The sequence below is a fragment of the Lemur catta genome, chromosome 18 (genome assembly GCF_020740605.2).
Source record: "Lemur catta isolate mLemCat1 chromosome 18, mLemCat1.pri, whole genome shotgun sequence".
Classification (NCBI taxonomy): domain Eukaryota; kingdom Metazoa; phylum Chordata; class Mammalia; order Primates; family Lemuridae; genus Lemur; species Lemur catta.
Genome location: NC_059145.1, coordinates 44,479,289 through 44,491,137, shown reverse-complemented (window position 1 = coordinate 44,491,137; position 11,849 = coordinate 44,479,289). Strand labels below are relative to the sequence as shown.

The window sequence follows — 11,849 nt, the reverse complement described above, 5'->3', positions numbered from 1 at the left end:
CTGCCACCTGCTTCCTTCCAGCTGGGAGTGGGAGAGGGAAACCAGCCCCTTCTCATCAGGGGCGGTATCCACATATCTGTCACCTGGCACCACAGGATAGTCAGGGACTCCAATGAATGAATGACTTCGAAATTCTGTACCAGCCTTGACTGAATCTCACGGATATAGGCAGTGACAGGGAGCTGGTGAAGGTGCAAAGAGAGTTGGATATATTCAGCAGACAAGAGTTGTACTTATGGGTCTACCACTAATTTGATGCTCCTGTGGTCATGCACTACTTATCTGCCCACAGTTTCCTGAAAATGACAAGGTTGGACTAGATGATCTCAAAGAACTCCCAGCTCTAGGATTCTGAAGTTACATAATTGGAAGGTAACTGATATGTCAATTATACTTCAAATAGTTTTTTTACTTAAACTCCTTCGCTGTTGGTAACAGCACCATATCTATTCAAGATCCACGATGAGACAGGTCCAGCTTACTTGCTCCTGCATGCTCCCAGGCAGCCATGCCCATTTATAGACAAACATGGTAGATACATGATGATTTCTTTTGCAATTGAAATTTTGATTGAGATAATTGTAGATTCACATTCAGTTGTAAGAAGTAATACACCTTGCCTAGTTTCTCCCAAAGATTACATTTTGCAAAACTTTAGCATGATATCATAACTAGGATATTGACATTGATGCAATTCACCTATCTTATTCAGATTTCTCCAGCTTTACTTATACTCATTTTTGTATGTATTAAGTTCTGTATAATTTTATCACCTGCACCACTACAATCAAGATACTTAACAGTTCCAAAACCACAAGGATCCCTTGTGTTGCCCTTTTATAACCACAGCCCTGCCTTCCTCTCACCCACCTCACTCCTCCACTTGATGGTTTTTCAGAATCTTTTTATTTGGAAACAAGTTCACACTTATGAAATGTTGCAGTACACCTTGTGCACAGACAGATTCACTGATATCATTTTTGCCTATCAAGATGCTTTTCCCACCTAAATCACTCAAAGCTAAGTTGCATACATCATGATCCTTTCCCCTTTCATGATACTTCAGTGTTATTTCCTGATATTCTTGTACATAACCATAGCACAAGTTATCAACATCAGTAAATTTAACATTGATCCAATACTTTAATCTACCATATGGATTCTGCTTTTGTAATTTGGAACGTCCATTATAACATTTCCTGTCCTCCAGTCTAGGATCAGGTATGGCATTTAGCTGTTTTGACTCTTTAGCACCCTTTAGGCTAACATTTGCCAAGCTTTCTTTTGACTTTAATGACACTGACATTTTTGAAGAATATCGCTCCTGCCCCCTTTTAATAGATGTTTCATCATCATTAGAGCCAGGTTACTCATTCTCCACAGGTGATGTGGACACGATCTCCATCTGCTCTCACTGCTGATGTTAATTTTGATCACCTGGTCAAGGTGCTGTCTTCCTGGCCCTTTATATAGTTAAGATTTCCCTCTTGCTACTGATAGGTCTAAACCATCTATGGGGAGACACATTAACCCAGGCAAATATCTGCTCCCCAATAACACCCCCCCTAGAGTTAGCATCGAGTGATCATTCTTGCCTGAACCAATCTTTATCATACATGAGATGATCTCTTCAAGTCTTCTGCCAGTATCAGAAACCAGGTTTTGTAGGATTTAGTTTCCTTGCCCCTTTGGTTCTAGTCTGAGTCTTCTCCAAGTCCTCCCAATGTCCTCTATGACCTCTGAGCAAAGACTAGGCCAAAGAAGTAGACTCAGCAGCCTCAGTTGGAAATGAGCTCATGTGGGTAGTTCCCCGTTAAACCGTCCACAAGTATTTGCATAATAGAGTGGCCTGTGAGCGCTTACTTCCTGGATCGTTTCCTGATCCCCCTTTTTGTCCTTCTCCGCGTCACCCCTCGGTGTCATTTTGCTCAGACTACTGGTTCCATTGTCCCCGCTAACCCGGCTCCAGCCTCCCTCCGTTTAAGCCTAAGGGCTGCTTTCCTGGAAGACAGCCTTCCCTGAAGGGACGAAACGCCTGGACTTCCCCGGTGTTCACGACAAACAGCCCAGGAGCGCGGGACAGGGCTGCGGAGCCCCATCCTTCCCTTAGACTGACACTGGAAGGCCACCGAGAAGTGCTAAAAGTAAATAAGCGCTCGTGGAGGGATGTGATAAGCTTTTTCCGATCCAAGTATTTCCCAGGTCCTTCTCCATACCCGGCGGCGGCGGTAAAATTGCAGGTGCGGCCCGAGGGCGGCGGCCTGAGAGGCAGGAGGGGCGCGGCTTCGGGCGGCGCGGACGCGCCCGGCGGGCATCCTGGAGGGCCGCCCGCAGGTGGCGGCGCGAGGCGGCGGCGGGCGGAGCCGGCGGAGGGGAGGGCTCGGCGCGCGTCGGGCAGTGACGGCAGCGCGGAGGGGAGGCGCGAAGCGCCCGCCCGCGGGGAGCCATGGCGAGAGGCCGCGCCGAGGCGCCCGCATCAGCGCCCGCGTCCGCAGTCGCGCCCCCGCCCGCCGCCCCGGCGCCCCCGCGCCCGCCGCCCCCGCGCACCCCCTGCCCGTGACGCCCGCGCGGCGCGAGCCAGGCGCCCCCGGAGAGGGACCGCGCGCAGCCCCAGCGCCCCCAAGAGTCTCCGGCACTCACACGACCTCCGCGTCCCGGAACCCCGGACCCCGAGCCCGGGAGCGCCCCGGTCGCCGGGCGGGCGCGCAGCAGGAGGACGCGGCGCCGAAGCGGAGCCCCGCCGCGGGTGCCCGGGGCCGCCCGGCCGGCTGCAGCGCAGGGAAGCGGGGCCGCCGGGCTGCGGGGACCGGGCGGAGGAGGCGGTCGGGAGAGCGGAGCGCCGGGCCAGCCCCGCGCCGGAGACCCCGGGACCGCGCCTGCTCCAGGGCCGCGCTCCGTGCGCCTGTTGCGGGTAAGCCGGGGGTCCGCTGGCTCGAGCCCCCGGCGCCTCAGGCCCGGGGGAGGGGGAAGGACAGGAGTGTTCCGGGAGCGTCGGCGCGCGGTAGAGTGGCGGCGGGAGTGGCCGGGCGCGGGGACCCCGGGTGTAGAGCGCTCCTGCATCAGCCGCACCTGCAGGAGGCCCTGGGGACCCAAAAAGGTGCCCTTTGGGCACCGTGTCGGCCACGCTGCTTGGCCTGGATTCCGGGCTCTGGCACTCCGAGGTGACAGTGAGGCGACCTTCAAAGAGCCTGGAGCTGAGCCAGGCCAGAGCGCGGACAGCACCCCGATTCCCACTCTCCCGCAAAACTTAATGAAAATGACGTCTGAGCGTGTCTGGGACCAGACAGATGCCTTTTAAAGCTCCCCTTTCCATCCTGAGAGTTAACAAGTTCACTTTGTCACTTTTTTCACATGAGATTTTAAATTCATTTCTAATCTCCAAGGTCAACCTCTTGCAGGTAAAAACAAATAAAATGAAATGTATTGTCTCTTCTTTTGTAAAGTTGTGCCTAGGGAAGATGTCACTTGTCCGCCTGCTTTTGGGGCTGGCCCTGAGTCCCTGTTAAACCTCCCTGTTTTAGAGCCCTTCGCTCCACTTGTTCAGACACTAATTAGCTTCCACTTTGAGAGCCTCCCAAAGTATGAATGTTTAAGCCTCTGATTTTTTTTTCCTCATATGCTTCACCAGAACTTTGCTTCAAACAAATGTGTAAGCGTTGTCAATATTATCTGCCAGTGTGTAGCCAGGATTGGTACATTTTCCTGCAGGGTCTTTTGGTTATCTGGGAAGTAACCACAGGGAAACTAATAGTTCCAGGGCCCTTTCCAATTTCCAACTACAAGAACAAGAGCAGCAAAGAGGGAGGTGGTCAGACTGGGTGCTGTTCTGCCCTGCAGTCTGCACTGGGGAGGGTCTCTCAAGTTTGAGTGGAGGGGATGACAGGCAGGGAGCTTGACTGGTAGGTTCAGAGAGTTGGACCTGGGGTGACAGATGGCACCTACCCCACCACCATGGTGAGCTGGTTAGAAAGCCCTTGTCTGAGTGCAGCAGGTTTGGCAAGAGTTTGAGCTTGGCCTCAGCACCAGCTGTTTCCTGTTTGATACCCCAGGGACCAGTTTCCCATTCCCAGCACTTGGTTGAGGGTGTTTCCACCCTAGCTGTATTGCTTCTGCTCCTTCTCTCTGGTGAGTTAAGAAGATCACTGACCTTAGAGTGGGCAACTTGGATTCAAATTCCAGTCTCTCTCTCTGGCTTGCTGTTGGCTGTGTGACCTTATTTAACCTGACCTGGCTCTCCCCTCTCTGGGATTTATCTTTTTGTTACCCCTTCCACTACAAAACCCCCAAGCCTAATTGGGCTGTTGTAAGGTTTAAAGAGACAGTATTTTAAATGAAAGTATTTGTAAAAGTTTGACACAATGATGTAGAAGGATTTTCAGGTCTCATTCCAGCATGATTAGGTTTGTGATTTGGTAACCTTTTTGAGCCCCAACAGAGATAATAAAGTAGATATTAAAGTAGTAATTAGCTTTTTATAGGTTTATTGTGAGGGTCAAATCAAATAATGTAAAAAGGCTTGGAAAATAATAGAGCATTATTCGCATTGAAAGGAGTTCCTAAACTTTTGGTTTCCAAACTAACAGCATCTTAAGGTTTGCCTTCTGAAGTGGACTCTTTTTCTGTCATTGCATTCTGAGCCTCTGCCTCTGACCTTGCATGTAGTGGGTTGACCTCTGTGATTGTTAGATGATTCTTGAATTAACCATCTGGCCTCATCTTGACCAAGTGCTTCCAAGGTGGAGAAGAGACTTTGGGCTTTCTCTTCTCCATGAGCTGTTGGTGGTTTCATAGATGTGATTGTTCTGTTGCACTATATAACTCATAAGAGAGGCAAAGAGGGCAAGCAGGGAGGTGGCCACTTTTCCTACAAGGGACAGTTCTTTTTTTCTCTTTTAGTGCTCAAGTGAGAAAGGCATTGGAGGGTGAAGAGTTCATTTAAACTCACTGAGGGTTGCAGCTAGCTATTCAGTAAAGCCTTTTGTGCTTGCTGCAGTTTAATGCTATATGGTTGGGAAGTTTGATAAACGTGGGGGTGATGTTACAATGACCAGCTTCTTCAAATGTATGATTCTGTGACCCTTGGTTTAGAAAATGGACCCTGATCTATATAACTCATCTGCGTTTGGTATGCACAGTGATTTTTGTGGGAGAGGACAAAAGGATGCTCCTTGTAGAAAATGGAGATGTTAGGGGGAGAACTGTTTCCACATGAACCCCAGGGCTTATGTGGGCTCTTAGATTTTATTTTATAGTTTTGGGTTAGTGTCTGTTGGATAGAGATACACTATTGAATGGGTTTTCTGGCTCCTCACCCCTCTTTTTTCCTCTTCTTTCTGAACAAACGTTCCCTATTCTGACTTGCCTTCTTAGGTGTATCCAAATGGAGGCCACTTTCAGTGTTGAAAAGTTCAAAGTTTTAGTGAAGAGATAGTAAGTAATAGCATATGTGTGGCCAGGCGCGGTGGCTCACCCCCGTAATCCCAGCACTCTGGGAGGCCGAGGCGGGTGGATCATTTGAGCTCAGGAGTTCGAGACCAGCCTGAGCAAGACCGAGACCCCGTCTCTACCAAAAAAAATTGAAGGAAATTAGCTAGACAACTAAAAATATATATAAAAAATTAGCTGGGCATGGTGGCGCATGCCTGTAGTCCCAGCTACTTGGGAGGCTGAGGCAAGAGGATCGCTTGAGCCCAGGAGTTTGGGGTTGCTGTGAGCTAGGCTGATGCCACGGCACTCTAGCCTGGCCAATAGATGTGAGACTCTGTCTCAAAAAAAAAAAAAAAAATAGCATATGTGTAAATCTGGATGTCTCTGAGCTACATGCACCAAACCATGTGCAGCTGCTTAAATAAAGGCTTTGATGTATGTTTTATTCAAACCTGTGTGGTGTCATTCATTGAGAAACTCATTTAATTATGTGATTGTTAATAGTGCACCTGAAGTGGAAGAGGGTAGAGTAGGGTGGAAGGGGAGCTCTTAAAGTTCTTGTTCGGACTTCCGGTCCAGCATTCTAGGAGGGCCTGCTCTCAGCCTCACCTGTTTAGTGGTCAGAGCTTTTCTGAGAAGCACTAAATCCCTTCGATGAAGACTAACAAATGTCAATGACTTCTCAGGTGGCTACTCACAGCCTTTTATATTGATGCTTCTTAAACTTGCCCCATAACCTTCGGGGCAAAGGAACCCTGGAAAGGGTGACTTGAGAGCTCATTGTGATGTTTCCAGCACAAGCCTATACTTTTCAGTGTTAGCTCAATTGTTCCTTTGATGAAGAATAGAGTGCAGGATTCATCTGGATTTAAAAAAAAAAAACTTTGAATTAAAAAACATTTTTTTACAGATAAGGTCTTACTCTGTTGCTAAGGGTAGAGTGCCATGGTGCAATCATAGCTCACTACAGCCTCGAACCCCTGTGCTTAAGTGATCCTGTTGCCTCTGCCTCCCCAGTCGCAAGTCCTGGGCCAGGACTGCAGGCACCCGCCACCACCTTTGGCTAATTTTTAAAAAAATTTTTTGTAGAGGTGGGGTTCTCCCTATGTTACCCAGACTGGTCTGGAACTCCTGGCCTCAAGAGAGCCTCCCTCCTCGGCCTCCCAAAGTGCTGGGATTACAGGTGTGAGCCGCTGTGACCGGCCTCATCTTGTTTTAATATAAAAATGCTTTAAATTGCTGTCTGAGTCACAGAGTGCTTGAGGATGATGCGCCTTGTTTTCCCTGGGGTTCTCGGGGCTCCCCTTCGGTGTAAGTACATGTAAACCAGTTTGAGAATCTTGGAGCTAGAGTATTTCCAGACTCTCTGCTAGTTCTAGACTTTATAATATACCAGGACATTCAAAAGCAGAAAATAATCTACCCAGAGGAAATGGATTTTGCATTAACATCTGAAAAGGATGCCCCAATATTGAGGGGAAATAGGTATCTTAGTAAATAAAGGAACCACTAGAATGTAAATTATCGGGATTTGAATGTTAAGTAAAACCATTCTGTGGGTATTCAGGAGACTATAAAGTATTTTTTTCCTTTTAAAAATTAGTTGCAAATAACTGAACATGTGGATTAAGTGGCTTGACATTTTCTGAAAATTATCTCTTTAGCATACCATTCAGAGCACTTCACTCTTATTGCACTCCTTTTTAATGACTAGACTTAAATACTAGATGACATGATTATGTTGATTAAAAACTGCCACTGTCTGCTGACTTATGTTCATACAGATTGGCTATTAGCACATCCTACATTCCATTAGACAGATGAAAGTTTATGTCATTTAAAATGGGTATTAATTATAGTAGGGATAGGATCTTTTTTCTTCCTTCTCTTTCTAGGTTTGGAGAGAGAAAGCATTTATGCATGTGGGAAACTGTGGAATTTAAGAAGTTCTCCATCAGTTCCTCTGGTTGTTTTGCTAAAATCAAAAAGTTCTTCCAGGCAGTTCGTTAACATCAACGACATATTCTGTGGGTCAGTATTTTTTTGATGCTAACATTCTGTGAACTCTCAGTTTTTAAGTTGTATAAAAAATAGAACAGATATTATCCAGTGCAGGCTTGCCTCCCTATCAAATAACTTCCAGTTTGGGATATGGCCCCAAATAAAATATCTCCCTGTAATGTTAGAAGTGGTTTGGTTTCACCTGAATCATTGAGTCAGGAATTTAAACCTTGAGTGCAGAAACCACCCTTGAATTTATGTTTTTCTGGGGACCATTGGGGAACATTTCTTGGAGATCAGGAGCATTGATTGTCCTCAGTGTGATGAGAAAGTCCTGGAGTGAGTGACTGGAGGTGGCTCAGCTGTTCATGCCAAAGGGATTGAGAGTCCAGATTCATGGCAGAGCCAAGTAGCCACGTGCTGGGTGGAGAACAGCAGTGAGAAGAGGACAAATACTTGTGTGGAACAAATTTTGTGTGGAACAAATACTTTACATCATGTTGCATTGTCATCTAAGAGTTGACAGGTTAACTATAACTTTTTATTATCTTACATATTTAGCTCCACTAAGTTTTACCTGCATGCACACCTTGTACTGTTGATACCTGTCGGTAGGTAACCACTAGTCTGAACTCTGTCAACATAGGTTAATTGTGCCTATTTTTGAACTTCATGTAAATGGAACCACAGTGTGTACTTTTGTGTCTGGTCTCTTCGCTCAACATTTTGTCAGCAACATTCATCCATTTGTTGCACATATGAGTGCATCATTCCTTTTCATTGCTGAGCGGTATTCCATTGTATGGCTCTACCATAATTTGTTTATATGCTCACCTGTTGATGGACATTAAGTTTTTTTTTCTGTTAATAGTTTAGCGTAATCATGAGTAAAGCTGCTATGAACTAAATCTATAAGTATCATTTCTGTTGAGTATATGCCCATGAGAGGTTCTCTGGGTCATAAGGTATATGTTTGGCTTTAGTAAGTATTCCAAGTGGTAGTGGTTCTTTGGATGTGGTACATGAGACTTCCAGAAGAAAGTAAGTTTACTCAGTACGACAGTACATTTTATGAGTCTGAATATGGGCTTCTAACAGTAAATTTGGTTTGCCTATTGGACTTTGAGTTAGGGTGTTTGGTGGTCTGATATTTGAAGAGATCTGGCAACACAGTTTTATGCTATCAAGGGCCATTTTTTATTAAATGAGAGGTCCAAAGATACGGGCCTTGCCTGCACTGCGGAATTTCAAACCTGGGAAGAAAATTGGAGGTTGCTTACACTAAAGAGGCAGGCTGATTCTTTTCATATTAAAGCTGAGATTGGTAAGCTTTGTACCAGGGAATTAAAAACACTAAACAAATAAAAAACCAAACCTATGATTCAGCAATAGCACTATAATGATCTAGAGGAAAGGTGGAGAGGGGGAAATGAGCACATTTGTTATGTGTATGACTCACTGGTACTACGTCTGTGAGTGCTACATTTGGGTGCAGAATTCCTGAGACAGTTGGTTTACTGGCTTTCAGAGAGGAGAGAGTATCACCCTGACAGTGAGTATTTCATTCTAACTTTTGTATATTGAATATGCTTTCAGTAAAATGCTGACTACTATGGGAATTGTACAATTCTGCTTTATGTACCTGAGTGAGGTGTAGCTTTGCTTTCATTCATTAGTTAAAAAATAAAGACCTTGAGATTTAACAGTCTGGATAAAACGTAGCACACCATTGATGTGTTTGAAGCCATGTTCCTTTTTTCCCCTGTAGGATTGATGCTTAGATGTGCTGAACTCAGCAAAAAAGTCCTGTTTGTAACAGCCAGTCCCTGAATCATTACTTTATGTGATAACCTCATATAGTTATTAAGAGGATTACATGAATTAGTACCTATGCTTGGCTCAGAGGAAGCATTTTGTGTTAACCGTTATTATTGTTGTTGTTATTGAACTCCTTATGACCCATCCATCCACAAATAATTTTGGAGCACGCCCTGTGGGGGATGTGCCGGCCTTCATCGATTTGGCACTAATAAGAATACCCCTGTGGCCTAAGGCATTCATGAGGGCTATGGTTTTTGCTCAGCTGACAACTAACTTCCCTGCTTTGATTTTGAGGAGAAAGGGTTAACTTTACAATGGTCCCAAGGTATTAGAAAAATCCCTTTGGACTTGATATTTGGACACAGGGACAAAAAGTTTTCTTGTGGAAGAAATGCAGTTTGGTGTTATATATTTGAGAAAACATCATTCTATTTGAGAAAACAAGCAGAATGTTATATTACAACATTGAATAAAAGGTGTGACAAGTCATTGGCAAAATAGACTACAATGTTGACTGAAACAGTAGATGTATTTATACTGTAGTTGAAAGATAGGAAAGGATTTTGTGTTAATAAAAGAAATTAGCACGAGTGGAACGTTTTCACAACTGTTGCATGCTAACTTGAAAAACTTTTAGCTGGGCTAGGTCTCTTCATGTTAGAAGAGAAATGATGCTCATTTGAGGGTAAAGAAAATCAATATTCCTGGACGTCTTGTTATCTTATAAGCAGATTTTTATTCTTTATAGTATCCTGAATTCTCTATTTGGCAAGAGGCAGCATGGCAAAGAGTGATAACCTCAAGGAGGTTTGAGAATTGCCCTCACAAACTCAGAAGTTGCATCCACATTTGGTCAGTAGGGCAGAAAAGGAATGCACTTTGTAAATTTTCCAGAGAGAAGGCCCATGGCAGGGCAGGGTATGAACAGGAGAGGTGGCCCACTTCATCTTGGTAAACATGTCCCAGGCCAGTGTGTGATCCTAGACCTCACCCACCTCCACAGCAACTGAGACCTGCCATGGAAGCTCCGGCTTGACTCAGGGTGGTGACTACAACTGGGGTAGTGACTGGTGGTGTGGTTGGAAAGACGTGGGTGGGCTTGAACGATGTTTAGGAGGTAAGGCTTGCTTGTTGAGAAGGTGGTGGTAGGGTTACGGAGGGGGCGGAGTCAGGGACGAGGCTGAGGTTTCTGGGCTACTGTAACTGAGCTGTCCCAGGGCCGAGGACCTGGAGGGTCCTGTTTTGAATGGGTTGGGTTTGATGTGCTAGTGAGATTTCCAAGTGGAGATGTTTAGGGCACTGAGACATCTGGGCCTGACACTTGGAAGAGAGATCTGAGTTTGAGGTTAGGGTTTGGGGCCCTGTGTAGACAGTAGTGCTGTCACGTGTAGAAGAACTCACAGAGGAATGACCAGCCGGAGGAGAGACTGTTCTTATGGTGAAGGGTGGGGTTCACAGGGTTACTCTGCTTTGAGAGGCCAAGTGAGATAAGGGCTAAAATGTCCTTTGAGTTTGTTTATACATAGTAGGTGTGCAAATACTTGTAATTGTATAACTTGGTTATCTGTTTTTCTGAAGAGATACTGGCTTAGCTTTATAAACATATGTGCAGGTTTCCTTGCCAAGATCATCTGTCTCATGGGTGTTCATATTTATGTGTTTATGAAATTAGTGAGCTCTGAATTAAAGATTTTACTGTACTTTCTTGTGATTCTTATACATCTTACTTGAGGTTTTACAGTTTATACTATTGGAGTCATAGAATCACGGTAAAATTGGAGAGACATGAAAATTCCTTGTTTTAGCAGATACCTCTGCAGCCCCCCTGAGAATAGATAAAATAAGAAATCTGACAATACCAAGTGCTAGTGAGGATGTGGAACAACCAGAAGGCTAATGTACTACATCCAAAGAAGAACAACCACTTGGAAAACTTAATATTTCCTAAAGCTGAACGTATGCGTTATGGTCCAGTGGTCCCCTCCTGGGCTTATACTCGACAGAAATGATACGGCCTTAGTTCACAGCAGCTTTACTCATGATTAGCACAGACTGGAAAAAACCCAAATATGCATCAAGAGGTGACCACAAATAAATTATGGTATAACCATACAATGGAATACTACTTAACAATAAAAAGAAGTGAAGCTCTAATATGAGCCACAAATGGACAAATGTTGCAGACAAAATGTTGAGCAAAAGAGACTAGATGCAAAAGTACACACTGTGTGATTCCATTTACATGAAATTTAAAAACAGGCACAATTGTCCTATGTTGGCAGAGGTCAGATTAGTGCTTATCTGCGAGCGGTATTGACAGTATCATGTGTGTTTGTAAGTAAAAATTAATGGAGCTCACTGTGTTAGATAAAAGGTTCTAGTTAATTTGTCAGCTCTCAGATGGTAATGCAACATGATATGAAGTATTTGTTCCACAGAATTTCGCTGTGCTATGTACACATGCCCCCACATAGCCTTGTAGATGATCCTTAAGGCAGCCATTGCCCAGTCTTTGGAGTAGTTAATGAAGCCTGGGTATTTATTCTTCCTTTCCTTGGTTTGCCCAGGGTGTATTGTTATTATTGTGGGCAAGGGGCCTG

The 11,849-nt window shown here is 45.1% G+C and overlaps 1 protein-coding gene across 2 annotated transcripts in view; it reads left to right on the top strand.

The window, feature by feature from the left end:
* The first annotated feature begins 2,127 nt into the window (after positions 1 to 2,127).
* The window catches only part of TRAK1 (trafficking kinesin protein 1), a 171,658-nt gene continuing 161,936 nt past the window's right edge, over positions 2,128 to 11,849 (top strand). The window contains exon 1 of one of the 2 annotated variants that reach the window (XM_045530941.1): positions 2,128 to 2,144. The gene's annotated coding sequence lies outside the window, so the exon portion shown is untranslated. Of the gene's footprint in view, positions 2,145 to 2,791; positions 2,912 to 11,849 lie in introns of those variants that run through there. The other variant, XM_045530939.1, reaches the window with a different exon arrangement.